Below are 18,709 nucleotides of genomic sequence, written 5' to 3'. Positions count from 1 at the left end.
AAAAGAATGACAACTAGAGAATAAAAATGTAAATGGTAAGGATTTAAGAAGTAGTCTGTTACCCACACGTGGTCTGACAGCCCTGTGGAAACTAAGTGTTCTGGAATAACATGTGGGTGACATGGACAGTGGCATTGAGTGCACCCTCAGCAAGTTTGCTGATGACACCAAGCTGTGTGGTGCAGCAGACACGCTGGAGGGAAGGGAGGCTATCCAGAGGGACCTTGACAGGCTGGAGAGGTGGGCACAAGCCAACCTCATGAAGTTCAATAAGAGCAAGCGCAGGGTCCTGCATCTGGGTCGAGGCAATCCCAGGCACAAATCCAGGCTGGGCAGTGACTGGCTGGAAAGTAGCCCTGAGGAGAGAGACTTGGGGGTGCTGGTGGACAAAAAGCTCAGCATGAGCTCTCAATGTGCACTTGCAGCCCGCAAAGCCAATCAGATCCTGGGCTGCATCAGGAGAAGTGTGGCCAGCAGGTCAAGGGAGGTGATCCTCCCCCTCTACTCAGCCCTGGTGAGACCCCACCTGGAGTACTGTGTCCAGTTCTGGAGCCCCTATTACAAGAGGGATGTGGAGGTGCTGGAGCGTGTCCAGAGAAGGGCCACAAGGATGAGCAGAGGGCTGGAGCACCTCTCCTATGAGGACAGACTGAAGGAGTTGGGGCTGTTCAGTCTGCAGAAGAGAAGGCTCCGAGGTGACCTCATTGTGGCCTTCCAGTATCTGAAGGGGGCCTACAGGAAGGCTGGGGAAGGACTACTCAGGATCTCAGGTAGTGATAGGACTAGGGAGAATGGAACGAAGCTGGAGGTGGGGAGATTCAGGCTGGATGTGAGGAGGAGGTTCTTCCCCATGAGAGTGGTGAAACCCTGGAATGGGTTGTCCAGGGAGGTGGTCGAGGCCCCGTCCCTGGGGGTGTTTAAGAGCAGGCTGGATGAGGCTCTGGCCAGCCTGATCTAGTGTGAGGTGTCCCTGCCCATGGCAGGGGGGTTGGAACTAGATGATCCTTGTGGTCCCTTCCAACCCTGAATGAAACTATGAAACTATGAAAATAAAACACAATGCCATTTCATAGAATCATAGGATGGTTTGGGTTGGAAGGGACCTCCAAAGTAAGCAGGGACATCCTCAACTAGATCAGGTTGCCCAGAGCTCTGTCGAGCTTCACATTGAGTATCTTCAGGGCTGAGGGCTTCAACCACCTCCCTGGGCAATGTGTTCCAGTGTTCCACCATTTCTCTTGTGCATCTCACTTCATATATCCCATATTACATAGTACACCAAGTGTTGTCATCTTTGTTACTGCAATCAGCTAAACCTCCTTCTAACTCAAAGGATTAGTACTCATTTAAAAGCTTGGTCTGGTTTTGTATCAGAAGCCATTACCTAGTGAGTAGAATTGCTAAAAGAGTGGTGGGAAAGTATTTTCTAATTAATATTTCTTCTCTTTCCAGACTGCTTTAGAAAATTCATGCTGTCCAAGTACCTTTCAAATCAGTGTTCAAACTGAAAGTGCTTCTGGTCTGTGCTCTGAGATGACAAGTGTCCAGTGCAGTCCAGCCCAGCTCAGTCTTGCTGGCCTGTTGCCAGCTTTTGTGAAGTAGCAGTCGTCTTAGAATCATAGAATTAATAAGGTTGGAAAAGACCTCAAAGACCATCCAGTCCAACCTGTCACCCAAGACCTCATGACTACTAAACCATGGCACCAAGAAGCTACTGCTGGTTTTTGTCCTTAAAGCGTCTCTATGCAAATCCATGCTATTGTTATTGTTGCAAAAGCATCTTGAATTCCAATGCAGACATGTTCTAATCAGGAGACACTTGAGGTAATTCATCAGAGATGCACAAAAAGTAGATAAATGCTGCATTTATTTATTTAGAGTTTAACTGAAGCATCTGTTTGTGATTCGTGACTAGATATCATGTATCTGGGTGAACAGAGTTTCAGTGCCTCATTAAAGGCAAGTTCCAAGTGACAGCAGATGGAGTTGAAGCTAGGATTAATTGTAAGGAAAAGTGAGAGCTGAGTGTTTGGTTTCAGTTTTAAGAATCAAACCTCCTGCCCTGGTTAACACTGAGATACTTGGGTTTGATACAGATTGATGAGGAGATTACCAGAGCGAGGAGATAAAGAGCAACCTCAGATCACCTGATTAGGACCTGGTTTTATTCACTGTAGCATAGAAAAACAGTTTGTAAGGGCACAATGAAAGTGTACTCAGCTATGGCTAAGTTAGCATTGAGAATTTAAGAAAATTAATATATAAAGACATGAGTTAGAAATAAAGGCAGTTCAAAGTTTGAAGTATCTTCCGAAGCTTGGTTAAGGAAGTTGTGATTTCTCTTACTGGAGAAAGTAAGAGGCAGACATTATGTCTCGGAGGAAAATGCTGGAGAGGTAGAGTGTCCCTGGTAAAGAGATTTTAGTCAGGTCCTTTCATGTTAATCTGAATGTCTCTAAAAGTAGGGCTTTGCAGTGCATGAAGGAAAAGAGCTAGAGGATCAGATTTCCTCTCAGAATGCCTGGTCCATAAAATGTGGCATCTGAGTTTGCCTTTGGGTTTGGCATTGTACAGCGCTGGCTACTTGGAGATTTTTTTTCCCCTGACCTGAGCAATTCTGCATTATAAACATTCCAGAATGAAAGAGAAGCAATGAGTGCCTGCTGTTATGGGTCTCTACATGCACATGCTGACACCAGTAAGTGATGATAGTTGTTTAAATATTTTTGTTGGTTCCAGTTTTGAAATACTTTGTAGCGCTTTCAAACAGCCACCAAGCCAGCCCTTCTGCAGGCAGCTGTGGCAGGTCTCTTTATCTTAAGAGAATACATAGCTTTTCTGTATGGTGGCATGAAAAAAAAACCTTTGCACCACTGTGGTCTCTTACTAGACACATTTTTTAGACAGGTACTTCAGATAAGATGTATTATATATATTATATTGGAATGGGCTGCCTGGAGAGGTGGGGGAGTCACCATCATTGGAGGTATTCAGGAGGAGACTTGTTGGGGTGCTTGGTGCCATGGTTTAGTTGATTAGGTGGGTTGGATTGGTTGATAGGTTGGACATGATGATCTTGAAGGTCTCTTCCAACCTGGTCTGGTCTATCCTATCCTATCCTATCCTATCCTATCCTATCCTATCCTATCCTATCCTATCCTATCCTATCCTATCCTATCCTATCCTACCCTACCCTACCCTACCCTACCCTACCCTATCCTGCTAGTTTTATCAAGGAATGTGAATAAAACTTCACATACAAACATACACAAGAAAAGATGTTTTAGGCAAGACTTAGATACATCTGTGGATATTTTCCCTTGTCTTTGTGTTGGTTTTAGGGGCTATTTGATCCTTCTCTCCAAAAGCTGAGAGGGATGGGCTAAGATTCAAAGCAAGGTTGCAGAAACGATGTTGATGTATTTTAATTGCCAGCCAGCATGCTGTCCTCTCTAACGAAACCTTTTCTTAAGTCAGTTAAATAAAAGGCTTAGAACACAGGAGTGTGCAAAGAAGTGATATGAACTCATGTATGGTGATATTAGCTTGAGGGATGCAATGTTCATTTTCAAAGGCACAAGGGAAGGCAATGGTGATGGGCCAAAAAAGCCCTCTACTCATCCATCTGATATGCTAGGAGCATAAGAAGATTTTTCCTTGGGGGCTGAGATGAGTGTTGGAAAAAGTGTGGTCCAGGATTTCTGAAGATTAACTCATTACATGGGAGACTGCAGCCAAGAAAAGCTGAGCACCCTTCAGACCTCTCTGGTGGTGTGGCATACTCAGCACTTTTGGAAAACCAGGCCACTTAAATATAGCTGGGAGGCTAAGGATGGGGAGTTTTAAAAATCTTGGCCAAAAAGAACCTTAAAATATCAGAGGGAAGTAACTCTAAATGTTGCAAGTGTGAAGTTCGACATCTGGTGGGATGGTTTTGTGGTTGTTGTCAGTTATGCAAGTTGATTAGAATTAAGTTGAGCTCTATCAACATCGGGAAGGCAGGTGGATGGACCAGTTTAATCAGTTTTTCCCTCCCCAGTCTTAACTGGATATCTTTGAAATGAATGTTTTTGTTGGCCAGTTAAATGTGGACTAACAAAATCAATTTTTTTTCCACTGGATTTGTGAGGGCTTGTCTTTCCTATACTGCCTACAGATTGCAACAGATCAATGAGGAAAAAGGTCACATGCAGAAGATACAAAAGCCCTTCATTAGCTGGGGCAGTCACAGTAAGAAATTAAAGCTAAAAATAAACCAGAAAATCACTCAACCAAAATCCCCAAAAATCCAAACTTCCATCTGATGTTCAATCCAAGAATCCCATAAGCTGGTGTCTGCTTTATGAGACTCCAAGGGCAAAAAAGCTTCTGCATGTTGTGTCAAGACTGCAGTGATAGAAGATTCTTGCAGTGGATTTAATTCATCCCCATCAGCTCCTCCACAGATACTGGAGTGGTTTTTTTATAGTCTGTGTCTCTGAGGCACTGCATTTTGAAGCTAAATTTCCCTCCTTCCTGAAAATAGAAAAGTAATCCTACTGCCTTTGGGAGAAGGAGTTGGCTCAGAGAAGAATTGTATTGGTATGACATAAATTAGGAAAAAATAAAATGAAATAAAAAGGAACTGGCCTGAGAGAAGAATGAACAGTTATTTACTGTCTCATGGAGACAGAATTTTGTGGCTGTGTGGAAGGTCACCATATGACTTATATGCTACTCAAGTCTCACTTGTAGTAGACCACTGGCAAGCAAGTCTCTAGCTGAATGAAGGTTAGTGACTCCTTAAAGAACTTGTAGAGTACAGGAAAATAAAAGGCAGATTGAAGGAGAATGTGATCTCTATGCTAAATATGCCACAAACTGGCTAACCGGTGCTGAATTTGCTTGTTTTAAATATTGTGGAAATATATATACAATCTGCAAATCTGGTGGAGAACACTGGCGTCTACAAGGCTCTAATAAATTGCCCAACCATACTGTAAAATATGCATTAGTCTTTGGATTCCATGAAGTAGTCTAGTTGAGTGCTAAACTGCAAACAGAAAATAGAAACACAAAGTTTAAATCATATTGTCTTAACACATACAGGCTGGGGTCAGAGTGACTGGAGAGCTGCCACACAGAAAGGGACCTGAGGGTACTGGTTGACATTAGGCTGAACATGAGCCTGTAGTGTGCCCAGGTGGCCAAGAAGGCCAATGGCATCCTGGCCTGTATCAGGAATGGTGTGGCCAGCAGGAGCAGGGAAGTCATTGTGCCCCTGTACTCGGCACTGGTCAGGCCACACCTTGAGTACTGTGTCCAGTGGTGGGTCCCTCAGTTTAAGAAGGACATTGAGACTCTTGAACATGTCCAGAGAATGGCAATGAGGCTGGGGAGAGACCTCGAGCACAAGTCCTATGAGGAGAGGCTGAGGGAACTGGGGTTGTTTAGCCTGGAGAAGAGAAGGCTCAGGGGAGACCTTATTGCTCTCTACAACTACCTGAAGGGAGGTTGTAGCCAGGATGGAGTTGGTCTTTTCTCCCAGGCAACCAGCACCGGAACAAGAAGAGACAGTCTCAAGCTGTGCCAGTGGAAGTTTAGGCTTGAGGTGAGGAGAAAGTTCTTCACAGAGAGAGTTGTTAGCCATTGGAATGTGCTGCCCAGGGAGGTGGTGGAGTCACCGTCCCTGGAGGCGTTCAAGAGGTGATTGGACGTGACACTTGGTGCCATGGTTTAGTCATGATGTGTTGTGTGACAGGTTGGACTTGATGATCTTTGTGGTCTTTTCCAACCTTATTGATTCTATGATTCTATATTACATCATGCACTCCAGCATTTCACAATGTATGTATCTGGGAAAGGAGATGAAGTGGGATAAATGTGACATCGTGCACAGAGTGTACATGAATTGTGTAGACCTTTTAGTTTTTAAAGTTTCCTATTCACAACTATAAATACCTTAATTTAGCTATCAGCTCTTCTCTGCTATCTTGATTATGCAGGTCACAGAGGTTGCTATAGTAACCTTGCATTGCCAATGTAAAGAGAGTGAAGGATCTGGCTCTCTAGATAAATAAAATAATGGAGGGGTGCTTGCAACCAGCACCCCGATTAATGCAGTGCCTGGCTCCATTGAATGGGCACTTAGTCCTGTGTGGATTAGGCTCTTGACTTATAGGATACAAGAAAGGCTGATGCTCAAAGCCAGTTTCATATGGAACAGGTTAGTAATTACAGAGGTGCTATTCACTGGGACAGCCTGTGAATTGTGGTATACAAAATGTTCATTTGTTGCAGTCTGCAATCACCCTGTCAAAAGGCAATCCAATACAGATCCCATGTGCAAACCTTCTCTCGAGGATGAAGACATTTTGGAATATTTGGATATTGTGAAAGCCAGGGAAAGGTAGTTTCTGTGAAGCTGAAGTAGGTCCACATTGTTGAATGCAGCTGTTGAGGCACACAGCCCAGTGTTAGTGGGGGCTAGGCACTTCATTTTATGGGAGGAAAGACTAGATCACACAGTGGTTACGAGACAGGTGCTGATCTGTCATGTCCTGATGATAAAGGAGTAAGAATTTGTGAGTTTGAAGAGCACATTTCTGAATCAAATTTTCTGATTAGTTGAACATTTCTGACAGTTGCTCCAAGAGCCTGAGCCTCAGCTGAAGCTTTGCAATATTTTGGTAAGCAGAGGACCTACCTAAACTCTATAGAAGGATAAAGCCTTCCTAGTGTAGTTTCTTCTATAGTGAGGATGCTTCTTACAGGAGTTGCTTTCTTTTACCAGGCCTCTGAGTTCTTGGAAACTTGTAGGAATTTTGAGGCTTTTTTCCTAAGTGGTTTTTAGTTAAATATGGCCACTGGGTTCAAAAGTAATGCAGGAATGCAGGTCCAGAGAGGCATGCAGTGCTGAATGCTCTGTTTCCATTGGAAACCAAGCCTAAAAATACTCCTGCAGCCACAGCTCAACTGTGCTAACAATTGAAGTTCCTGGCTGTGCCTGTGAAATAACACTCCAGCCTGAAGCAGTAAAATAAGAGTTAAAGTTGTAGCCTCTTGTGAGCCTTCCTTCAACCTTCAGCCCTACAAAGGAAGCCTCTCATTGCTTTAGAAGTGCCCCAGCTCTTTTCATTTTTGTCTGACCCTGAAAAGCCAAATCAGTTTAGTGACTTGCTTTGTTGAGACTGTCAGCCTGCTCCCTGCGAGAGGCTGCTGCTGTCCTGGCAGCTTTCTGCAGGGGGGAAAGGGAAAGAAAGATTCTGCATCAGCAATTCCATTTGTATTGCTTTCCTTCCCTCCTTCCCAGCACAAAGGTGGTTTTGTTTGTGCTCAAGAACCAACTAATAAGTTTGGCTGTGAAATGAGCTCTCCTCTGGAGAAAAAGAAAGGGGTAGAAGATGCAGCATACAACTGCCAGCCACAAACTTCTACCAGCTCCCTCCTCCAGGTCATGGGCTAGAGCTGGGCTTTTGCATTAGCTGGTGTTGTTTCACCCAGCTGCAGAGCCACTAATGAGACAGCAGTTGCTGGGTTTGAAACTTGACAGAAGTAATTTAGTGAACTGGGACAGGGAGAAACTTGAAAGAAAATGTGTTTGTCCCACATTGGTGAGATGGAAGGAAGGGTTCAATATTTGTAGTTTGGTATTTGTTTCAGTTCAGGATCTCTGGTGCTGTCAGAAAGGTGGGAGAGAGGCTATCTGGAATTATTCATGGTAAAATTGTATAATGCAGTGAATCCTGGTTGATTGGGGCACAGTTGTACTGGAAGAAAAGGAATATGAGCTGCCACAAATTCCTTTCCAACAAGCAAACTGGAAGCAGATGGAGACTGTTTGCTGAAATGAAGTGGAACTGGTTGTGGCTGGTGTCCTAATAGACTTTTGGGGTTGTCTTCCCATGGAGCAAAATGGAACCTCTGAAGCTTTGTGTATCCTGGGGCTAGAAAGATTCTGCACTGATGAGGACTAGGTTAGTGAACTATCCACCAATGAAGTGCATAAGCAATGGTGCAGTTTCCCCTTGCTTGAGCTCTGCTTTTCTAGTTAGTTTTACTTCTATGGTTTCCCATGTTTAAGCTGCATCATTATGCCCAGCAAAATATCTATTGTTACCTGCTGTGATTTTAAATAACTAATGAGATTGGTATGGAATTTTGGACCATAATTGCATCTCCCGAGAGAAAACCAAAGGTTGCTTCCCTGGTTTTGTGTCTTTGAAGGTGAACGGAAGGCACGTTCTGGCTTTGTCTTTTATCAGAAAGTTAATCTTTGACTCAGCCAAACAAATTAAAGGTGGCATGATGAAGGCATAGTGTTTATAATATGGCTGAAATAGTTTTATGATATTGCTTGCTAAGATAGAAGCAGCCTGGGCAAATCATTCCAGGACCTCCCTAAAGAAGTCTTCAGCTTTCAGTTAATTTTTTCAACAGATGCAGTCAGTGACAGCATTCTGGTTTTCCTACATCAGTGTTACTGCAGCTCTCAACTTCATTTGATTAAATTTCCTTTTCTTAATAGATGGGTTAACCAAACCTAAAAATAAAAACCTCTTCTTTCAGTTGCAGCAAGGATTTTCCTGCATGGGTTTTGTAAGTTGCCCTGGAAACAAGAAACCACTGAAGTAAGGTCAGAAAGACGGTGTCATGCCAACCATTGTTTCTTGTATTTTGGGCCCAGCTCAACACCAAGACAAATTCTGTGGCTGGGGAGTCCAGCTGGTAGCTGGTAACTTCTGAACAAAGATAGATGTGGTATATTTGTTTTGATTAGAACAAAGTCAGTGGGAATATTCCACAGTAAAAAAGTCACTATGTCAGAAATACATTTTCTAAGTGTTTTTCTTCCCCAGCCTGGCATGTGCTCTGAAGTTGCTTCGCTCTGCCACTGTCTGTGCGCCTTTGCAGGCTCAGGATTGCATTGACTCCATCTTTATACAGCCTGTATCAGCCAAGATCTTTGAGTGCAAGGCTGAAATCCTCTTTTTGGCTACCTTCACAAACATTTCTGGAGTATATTCATTTTTTTTCCAAGTGATGACAAAAATTGGTCCTCTGAACATGAAGCAGAATGGTTTAATGTTAAAACAAAGGTCATTCCTAAAGGTTAACTGCCTGATAAATAGCCAGATTGCTCCCTCCACTCACTGCAAGTTTGCAATCTGCTTAATATATGCACAGTCAGGGAAAAGCTGTAAATACAATGCTAAAAGCAGACACTTGGAACTACTGCTCTTGCTTTTCTTCAGTTTATGCAACTGTTTGCAGTAGCTTACTGCCAACAGAACTGTTGTGTCCTAGTACTTTGGGCTTAATCTTACGCATCTCCTGAATATGTTGTCCCCATTCCAACACTCTTGAACAGATCTGTATGAGGAGGGTTTGCAAGACCAAGTTGTTAACTGAAAGCCACAAATACATCACCACCTGCTTAAGCCATCAGACTAGAATTGAGTGAGCTCATGAAGTTATGCCAGTTGAAGTCCTGCCTAAAACTCACTAGTAACCCAAAATTTTGGTCCTAAGAAGCCCCTCCCTCAAATCTGAACTGGACAGATCATTCCACCTGCTTCTCCCCTTGCAAATGATTGAAGTTCCCTCTACCAGAGGTTTTCCAGTGAGTCTTGATGATCTTTCAGCTGCAGCTTTGTGCCTGTTAATAGCTGTTCATCTCTCATAGAATCAATAAAGTTGGAAAAGACCTCAGAGATCATCAAATCCAACCTGTCACACAACACATCATGACTAAATAAACTATGGCACCAAGTGCCACATCCAATCCTTTTTTTGAACACTTCCAGGGATGATGATTCCACCACCTTGCTGGACAGCCCATTCCAATGGCCAATTACTCTCTCTGTGAAGAACTTTCTCCTCACCTCGAGCCTAAACTTCCCCTGGTGCAGCTTAAGACTGTGTCCTCTTGTTCTGGTGCTGGTTGCCTGGGAAAAGAGACCAACCCTCACCTGTCTACAACCTCCTTTCAGGTAGTTGTAGACAGCAATAAGGTCTCTCCCTGAGCCTCCTCTTCTCCAGGCTAAAAATTCCCAGCTCCCTCAGCCTCTCCTCATAGGCTTGAGGCCTCTCACCAGCCTCATTGCCCTTCTCTGGACACGTTCAAGTGTCTCAATATCCTTCTTAAACTGAGGGGTCCAGAACTGGACACTACTCATCTGCCTATTCAAAGAACAGATTAACAATGCAGGGATAATCTGCATCCATGGCCTTCTCTCTTCAGACAGACCCAGGAGATCTCTGATAATAAATGGGGTTCTTGCTCCACAGGCTTGTAAGTTCATTGAAGGTGATGTGATGATCTGGGAAATTGCTATACTCATACATTGCTGGGACTGTGTGCTTGAGGCAGTGTCATCTCTGATGCTTGTCTGCCACTGGTGATCTCCAAGAATTCCTTATAAAATTATAGCCTCATGCATTAGCAAGGTGTATGAGGGAAGGATGCATTTTATGTAAATTTAGTCAGGAAGTCCTTGTAACCAATTGCTTAACGTGAGTGAGTGGGGAAAGCTGATGGAGTGTGATAGACATGCAGATTTTTTTGTTCCCTGCTTTCAGAATAGATAGTGTTGATTAACTGGGCTTAGTATAGCACTGCATATATTAACTGAGCATAAAAATCACTCAGTGGATGATCCTGCTCTGTGGGTGAACTTAACAGGCCATGCTCTGGATGTTATTACAGTTGAATTTAGGAAGCTTTAGAGGTAAACTTGTGCACATCAAACCACTGTTTTTGGTGAGCTCGGTATCAAATTATTGTCTTGTTCTAGTTTCAGTATTTTCATTTCTGGCAAAAATGGAATCAAATGGAAAAAAAAAAAGAACAAGAAAAAAAGTGAAGCCATACCTACAGAATGGATCATTTATCTCAAAATGTCTCAAACCAGGAGTAAAAGCTAGGAAAATCTTCCTTCACATATGTTGCTCAGCATAGGTAGCCCTGGGAGCTGTCAAAGCCTTGTCTGTCAATCAGCTTCCAAGTCTTGTTTGGTCTTTCTGGTTTGTGCTTTTTGGTCATGCTGTCTTGTCTGCAGAAGGGCCTCTGAGTTTTCTTTGGTGCTGTTTTGGGTACAGCCTGTTGTGCTTCAGGCCTTGTTCCTACTGCTTCACCTTGCATTTAGCCACATTTGAATATTAATAGAAAAATCAGTGATTTAATTTTCACATTGGCTGGAGGCTGGAGTTACAAGTTGCAGTTACCTTCTTGGTCCAGAACTGGGGTTTGCATGGATGTTTACATGTATTTGATAGCTGCCTATTATGCTGCCTACTGCATTAGGCCAGATCTGCTATTCTTAAGTACAAGCACGTGCCATGGATCTATGCATACCTCAGTGAAGCATGAAAGATGGGCTCCTGCTGTTGACTTGTGTCCCATTCCCTTTGCAAAACTTTGGCCTAGTTTTAATTAAATAGGATTTTTACAACATTCAATTCTATGTCGTATGCTATGTCCTATGGATATGTAAGAAGTCCTTGCCTGCTGCCATGACCATTTCACAAGGGTGACTGATGGATGTGTGATGAAATGGTCAAAGAAAAAGGCAGAGCAAGAAGCAGCAGTTACAAAACAAAATGGAGACAATTCACAAGTCAACAACTGACCTTAAACCAGTATATTAAAATACAACATGAATTCATTCAAAAACTGTTTTCTCTAACAATGAATTGGTGTGGGGGGGAGGGAAATCCAGTTACTCTGGTTGTAAACACCAGACTGAGAACATGTAGCAACTACAGGTCTTTGGAAAATCAAAGCTTGAACTTTCAGTGGATCTCCTTTAATAGGAAAACAAAAATCTGGCTATGAGCCACAATGCACAAGGTTATGTAGCAGTCACAGCATATTCTGTCTTATTTGGGACAGAGAGTCAGATGCATCACTGTTACATAAGCCTGCTGACCTGCATATAGAGCTTTGTCATAATAGGAGTTTCAGAAAAGTAAATCCTGTTCAATTTAGCCAACATGATTAGTGTCTTTTTAAGTTTTGTTGCTTTCCATGGGCTTTCTCTGGAGTTGTATGCCTATACAGGTAGGTTTAGAGAGGAAACCCCCACAAAACATGTTATTCTCTAAAGAGCTTGCTTCTGAAAATAAAATTGGGAGGTCACAAATACCTAGGATAAAGAAAGAGGATGAGGAGTCAATGAGCATGATGAAATCTCAGTCTGCTGAGTAATGACACAATCTATATGCTTAGGGAATGGGACCAAAAGATGTGTTGTACACCAGCCACAGCAGCTCACTACTTAAGTGGTGCAGCATGGAAAAAGGGTATGCCATTTTGCAGAGGGGTTTGATAGATTTGCTTCATTTGATTTTGTTCTGATGTGAAATGAAGTGGTTTTGCTGTTCTTAATGAAGACTATAGGATATTTTCAGTCAGAACAGGCCTACAATGATGATCCAGTCCAAAGCTAATGTCATCTGGAACTGGAGGCATCAGAAACTCTGGGGTCCTCAGCTCAAGGAAGCCTGTCTGGATCCTCTGACTGCCTGGGCTGCCAAGCATTTGCACATTTCCAGAGCTTCCAGACTCTTGCTTCTTTCTGCCTGGTGGGCTAACAGAGAGCTGACAGCCTTGGAGTTTATGATCAGGGTTACTCTGCTCTGAGTTTCTTGGCATCCTGCCTAATGAGATCTGTAGAGCAGCCAGCAGCTTAGGAGCTCTGCAATCTCTGAAACAATCCTGGAGCAAAAACTTCTTTCAAACTCCCACTCTCTGTCAACCTGCCAGAAGTACTGTTGAAGAACAGGGAAGGGGACCTGGCAGGAAATCAGACATGATTCCTGCAGCCTCATCAAAATCAAGTGTTCCATTAAAAATGTTTCTGAACACTTTTAGTAATCCCATGCAGAAACCCTAACATGTCAGCACCTGATTCTGGAGGTCCTGCATTCTCTTTTTTCAGATATTATGGATAAAAAGCATGGGGCAGAAGAGAGGATGAAGAGATACTTACAACTTCCTAGTATTTCTGTAGTTGGGTTGCAGGTCAGGTGCAGCTTTTGACATAGCACTAGACTACCTGTACTCAGATGGCCTACAAATTCCAGTTGTCCTATTGGTACTGGAGCACATGTTTGTCCTAGGAAGGCTCTTGGGAAGGCTCTTGACTGGTATAGCAGCTGCTATGATAGTACTGGAAAAGCAGATGAAATACATATTAGCTTCCTGTACTTCTTCCAGTACTTACTTTATAGTTGACCTTGAGGTTTGTGTCTGAGTAGAGACATTGGTCCAAACAGAGTGGACAGAATGGTCTGGGCACAGGTATATGTGTCCAAAGTACATACTTACAATGCAATGCAGAAATTTCCAATGTAATAACTTACATTTAGGAGCCTAAAGGTTACTGCAATTGATACCTATGATCTACACCTACAGAGTGGTATCTCTGCAGCTGGGAGTCCCTGGAAGGTGAGGGTGCTCTTGCTTTTTCTAGCCATAGAGGAGGAAGACAATGATACAACAAACCTGGTGGCCCCTGCAGGGTGAATTAGCCCTAATGATGCAATGCAAAATTGCCCAAATGACAGAGAGAATCTGGGCCACTGCATTCATCTTGTCTGATTTCCAAATTTTTCAGTGCTCAAGGGGACAGGATCGTAACAGAATTTTGATTCCCTGCTATGTAGATCATATGCAGTACGCTGAATCCTTCACCACAGGGATAAAGCCAGAGCAGGGACAATTGCTTTGCCTCTGTAAATATTGATGGGAATAGGAAATGTTTTCCTTATATTAACAATTTTCAAGATTTGGGATGAAAGCATTTAGAACTTTACTCTTGATTGTGCATTTAAATATGTTGCAGTAACAACATGTTGCAATTGTTAAACTCCACCATGTTTAGATTGCTGCCTGTGAGCAAAATTCACTGCTTTCTGAATGAGGAGTGGGATGTCTGGCCTTGCTGTGGGCTGTTCAAGTGCTCTTGTGCCCATAGCTGTGTATCAGATCCCTCAGGCAGACAGGGCTGTGCTGGCTCACACACAGATCTGCTGGAGGTTGATCAGGGAATAGAATACGGAGGTGTTTAAGCCCAGGCTGGATGAGGCTCTGGCCAGCTTGATCTAGTGTGGGGTGTCCCTGACCATGGCAGGGGGGTTGGAACTAGATGATCCTTGTGGTCCCTTCCAACCCTGAATGATACTATGATACTAAATAACCACATAAAGCCTATGATTTGCTCACAGACTGGTAATGACCCTACTTTGGTTTGTACTATGAAAAAGTAAAACAAAATCCAACCTCCTCTCAGTTATTCTGGCTTGTAACAGGCAAGAAAAACAATGCAAACCAGAAAAGCTGAGTATGTGTGTGCTCCTCTCTTCCTAAGCTTTTGCTAATGGGGTACAGAGCACCTCGAAATCCTCTTTCTCAGGTGCTATTTAATCTGTTCTGGATGCACATACATCATTTTTCTCTGCATGGTTGAAGGGGTAGTGGCACATTAAAGCGCTTGACTGAAATGTGAATTCACTTCCCATTTTTCTTAGGCTGGCAGCAGCAAAGCAAACCTGCTGATGAGTTACTTGTATGACTGTGCATTTCAGGGGAAGGTATCCCTTTGTCCCTAGTGAAGCCCTGTTGCAGCTGTTAAAGGAAAAAAGAAGTGTGCAAGAAGGAGGCAATAACTCTGAAAGTGTTTTTGGTGACTAAACATCACACTCTAAAAAATGCAGTGTTGATGCTAATTGTCCCAGTCTCCTGTGAGTCATAAAATCTTGTCTCAGGTTGAGCAAGACCTTGGCTAAATGACCTTCACTTTAAAAAAACCAGTCTGTATTTCCCCCTAAGTCAAGTAATTTAAATGAATGGTTTTCTCCAGGACATTTGTAGTGCTTTTCAGATCATTAAAATTCCTGAAGGGCAATAGGCAGGTCTAAATTTGCAGGCATTATTGCTGTCCCCAGAGCAAAGCTCATCTGTCCCAAAGGTTGCTGTGGCTTAGATGAGTACAACCCTTGGTCTTCTGGGCATCCTTTACCCATGCAAATATGAATTGGACTGCCTGGGAAGACCATCTGGTAAAGTAGATGCTCCAGTGACTGAAGGGCTCCAATGGCCTCTACTTCCAGGGACTTTATGTTGTCCTGCACACAATTTGTGTTCTTCAATCCCAGCAAGTCTTTGAGATTTCTGTGGTAGTACTTACCTCCCTGGATTCCCCAGCATCCCCAACAGACTGAGATAGCCCTTTGAAGGACAGGATTTCCCCTTCTAGTCTGTTGATCCCATTTACAATGCCTTGCTTCTCCCGGAAACTTTAAGGGAAAGGAGTGGTTCAGCAGCCCAAAGGATTTGGAAGTAGCTAAATTGGTCAACCAAGTTGAACATGCTTCCATTGCATATCTTTAGGGCGGGCTGTGGGCCTACTGTGGATCACCCTCTCTGTTGCATGTTCATCACTGGAAGAAACACTGTATATCCCCGTTACAACAGGATGCATTACAGTGCCAAAGCACATGGTGAAGTACATGAGATGTGAAGTATTTGCTGTGGTTGTTGCTGCTGTCTCTTCCTGTTGGTAATTTTTTGGTAATGGTCACTTTTTTAACCTTAGGAAAACATGCATATGATAAGGATTGCTTCCATTTCTGACTTGACAGGATAATCCTTCTGGAATTTGCTTTTTCATTGTAGTGAGTTATTGTCTTGTGATGTTTCTCATAAAAAAATCTACCCACTACACTGAAGGTACCACTGCCATTGTATCTGGATGTGTCACACTGTTACTGTGTCTATAGTGTGAGACCAACACATTTGGATTAGCCTTTAAATCCATTATAACTGTTTTGATGGGAGAGATGTAAATAACACTAAGTTCACGTCTTCAGTTTACCTTAGCACAAAAAGAAAGTGTGTATTTATTAAGTGCTGCTAAATTTGCAAGGCCTGTAAAAGCTCTGGGATATATAAATGAGGTAGTGCCTGTAGAGGAATCAGTGAACAGGGTCCTGTAGAAGATACTTTGGATACAAGGGTGGTTTAGTTGTTTCTTATTTTAAATTGGACCAGGGCCACTCTTTAATTAGGACTAGCACTGGGTGAACTGGATCAAAAAGAAAAAAAAAGTAAATCCAGCTGGTTTTCCCTTTTTATGTGTTCTCAACAATCTGTGATCAGACATTGAGGTTTCCTAGTCTGTCATTTTAAATTGCTGGACTGCTCTATATCAACGTGTTTCACCCTTATCTTCTTGGCAAGCTGGCTTGCTTTGACTGTGTTTGCAAGACTTTGGGTTAATAATAAGTGTGTATGTTACTGCTGCCTTCCTGCAAAGTTGTGGAATATTTGGTGAGCAGGGGGTTAGACATCAGGATTCTTCTGCAGGGATTTGCATTTTCTATAAGCAAAGCTGTGAAGGATTGCAAAGATATTATTCTAGAATACAGTTTTTGAAAGGACATAAATTATTGTATATATATATATTATATATATATGTATTTTATATATATATATGTATTTTATATATATATATGTATTTTATATATTTTATATATTTTATATATTTTATATATATATATGTATTATATATATATATGTAGATGTAGATAGGCCATTAACAGAAGAAATTGGCTTCCAGAATAGTGCTTAGCACAGCAGTGAATTCAGCTGTCCATTGCACAGTTGTGACGTGCACATTTGCAACCCCTGTTCTCTGTGGTGAGCCAACCCTAATTAAGCCTCTGAAATTGTTCTTCTCCAAACAGTGTCAAAATGAATGTGTGTGACTTCTTTCCTGAGGAGTTCTGTAACGTTAAATAGCAGCACTGCTTCCAGATTTTATATTGACCAAATCCCACTGTTAATTAAACTAATGTATTTTGCGTAGAGTATAGTTGAGACAAACTTCACTCACCACTGCATGAACTCATTTTACCAGAGTTGCACCATTGGTTGCATAAGAAAGAAACTGGCAGGAAGCCAGAAAAATCATGTTGAATGAGGTCAATAAAAGTAACACTATTTAGTATTTAATACCTTTATTAGGCATAAAAATTAGGAATAACATTACTGCATTTTCTAACAGAAGAGAGTACAATATTTGTGATTCAACATCCTTGGTTGGTTTGTTGGTAGCATTTGTTTTTTGCCCTGGGGTGCAACTGATGTGGCTTTTCCTTTCCTCTGAGATATAGGTGAACTCTCTTGGCCTTTTGTTGTAATTGGGATCAATACATCTCCATTCAGAGTTTAATGAGACTTCCACCTCTTGAGGTCCAACGTGAATCAGTCAATTAGAATTGAATGTTATAAGCAGCAATTTGTGAATGAGCAGACTACACTGAATACTAGTAGGTTTTATTTTTACCAAACACAGAAATCAAATGTTTTTGCAAAGATCAGTATGCTCTTGGCTGTATAGCATTGTTTTATCAAACAGCTGAGGGATCCTGTGTACATTATGGCAAAATGCAGCTTCAGACCGTTTCCTTTCTTGCAATCACTGTCTTTTATTTTTTGCCACTTTTTCTACTTGCAAGTAATCAATTTTTTTTTTCCTAAATAAAGATACCTGATTAAAGTAATAAAGTACCTTGTTTTAAAATAAAGTGCTATAGAGCACACACCAAATAATTTATGGTAGATCATTTTCTGTTAAAGTGTGTGCATGCCACGGACACATTGATTTTTTGTGTAATTAATAGAAATGACAAAATGACTGGATGCTTGTGATTATATTAGTTAGACTCAAGGCAAATATCTATAACTTCATTACCAAATCTCAAAGAACAGCAAAGGTCTTCATGCCTGGCATTTTCTCTCATTTGTCCTACTGTAGCTGAAGATGGGAACACAGAAAAGAGGCTTTGAGTAGAAGGGGAGAGACAAGAACATGTTTCAGACTGTCCCAGAATACAAGACCAGCTCTGCTGTTACAAAGTCATATTTCTCTTTGTAATATTCATTATAAAAGGGAAAGAGCCTGATTCCTGAAAAAAAAAATCCTTGGAAGCTGTGGATAGCAAAGGCTGTAAGTGTGTTCTGCTGGGTCTTGTTTTGATTGCACTCAAACTGCAAAGACATCAATCAAAAAAGAAGGTGATCCATGAAGACTCTAATGGCATTCCCTGTCCTTGCCTGGAGATCAGAATGAACTGCAGTGGTCTTTGTTTGCAGTACAGCCTGGAGCTCTAGGAGATCATGGAAAGAGAAGAAATTCCCAAACCAATTTTGTTTGGATCCACCTGCAGATGAAGCAGAGATAATATACATCATCTTAACCAGGCTGCAGCAAGCTTCTGGTGGTATTTTAAATCTGAGCATTGGCCACCCTCATCCAGGTTGGAGATCTCAGCTGGGGAGCATGAAAGGGCTCTAAATTATTGCCATCACCAGGACTCCTAGATGTGCTCCTGCCTAAATGGCATTCTCTTGGTTCAGTTACTGACTTTTCCATATCTTCTTGGCTTTGTGTCCTACAATATCCCAGATAGCTACTTCTCCAAAAGTAATGGCCTCCCCTTTATTACTCTGTCTGCAGGAATTTTTTTGTCAGTTCTGTTCTTTGTGCTTGGTAAAACCTTCCCATACTAAAGTCAAAGTTATAACGGCTCTTTCCCAGTTTAAATTTTTTCTCTGTTGGAAGGCATTGATGAATGGGACATGGTTTAGTAGTGACAGTTAATTACGATCACCAGTCAGTTATAATAATTACAATATCTACAATATACCATTTTTTAAGATTCT

At 42.1% G+C, this 18,709-nt stretch overlaps 1 protein-coding gene across 1 annotated transcript in view; it reads left to right on the top strand.

The window, feature by feature from the left end:
- CUNH4orf50 (chromosome unknown C4orf50 homolog) overlaps nucleotides 1-18,709 on the top strand; it is a 67,301-nt gene that overhangs the window by 43,709 nt on the left and 4,883 nt on the right. The window lies entirely within an intron of this gene.

The sequence above is a fragment of the Melanerpes formicivorus genome, unplaced genomic scaffold (assembly GCF_026170545.1).
Source record: "Melanerpes formicivorus ecotype bairdi unplaced genomic scaffold, bMelFor1.0.p_v2 SCAF_18, whole genome shotgun sequence".
Taxonomy (NCBI): domain Eukaryota; kingdom Metazoa; phylum Chordata; class Aves; order Piciformes; family Picidae; genus Melanerpes; species Melanerpes formicivorus.
Note: the sequence above shows the minus strand (reverse complement) of the source record. Positions and strands in the feature narration are given on the sequence as shown.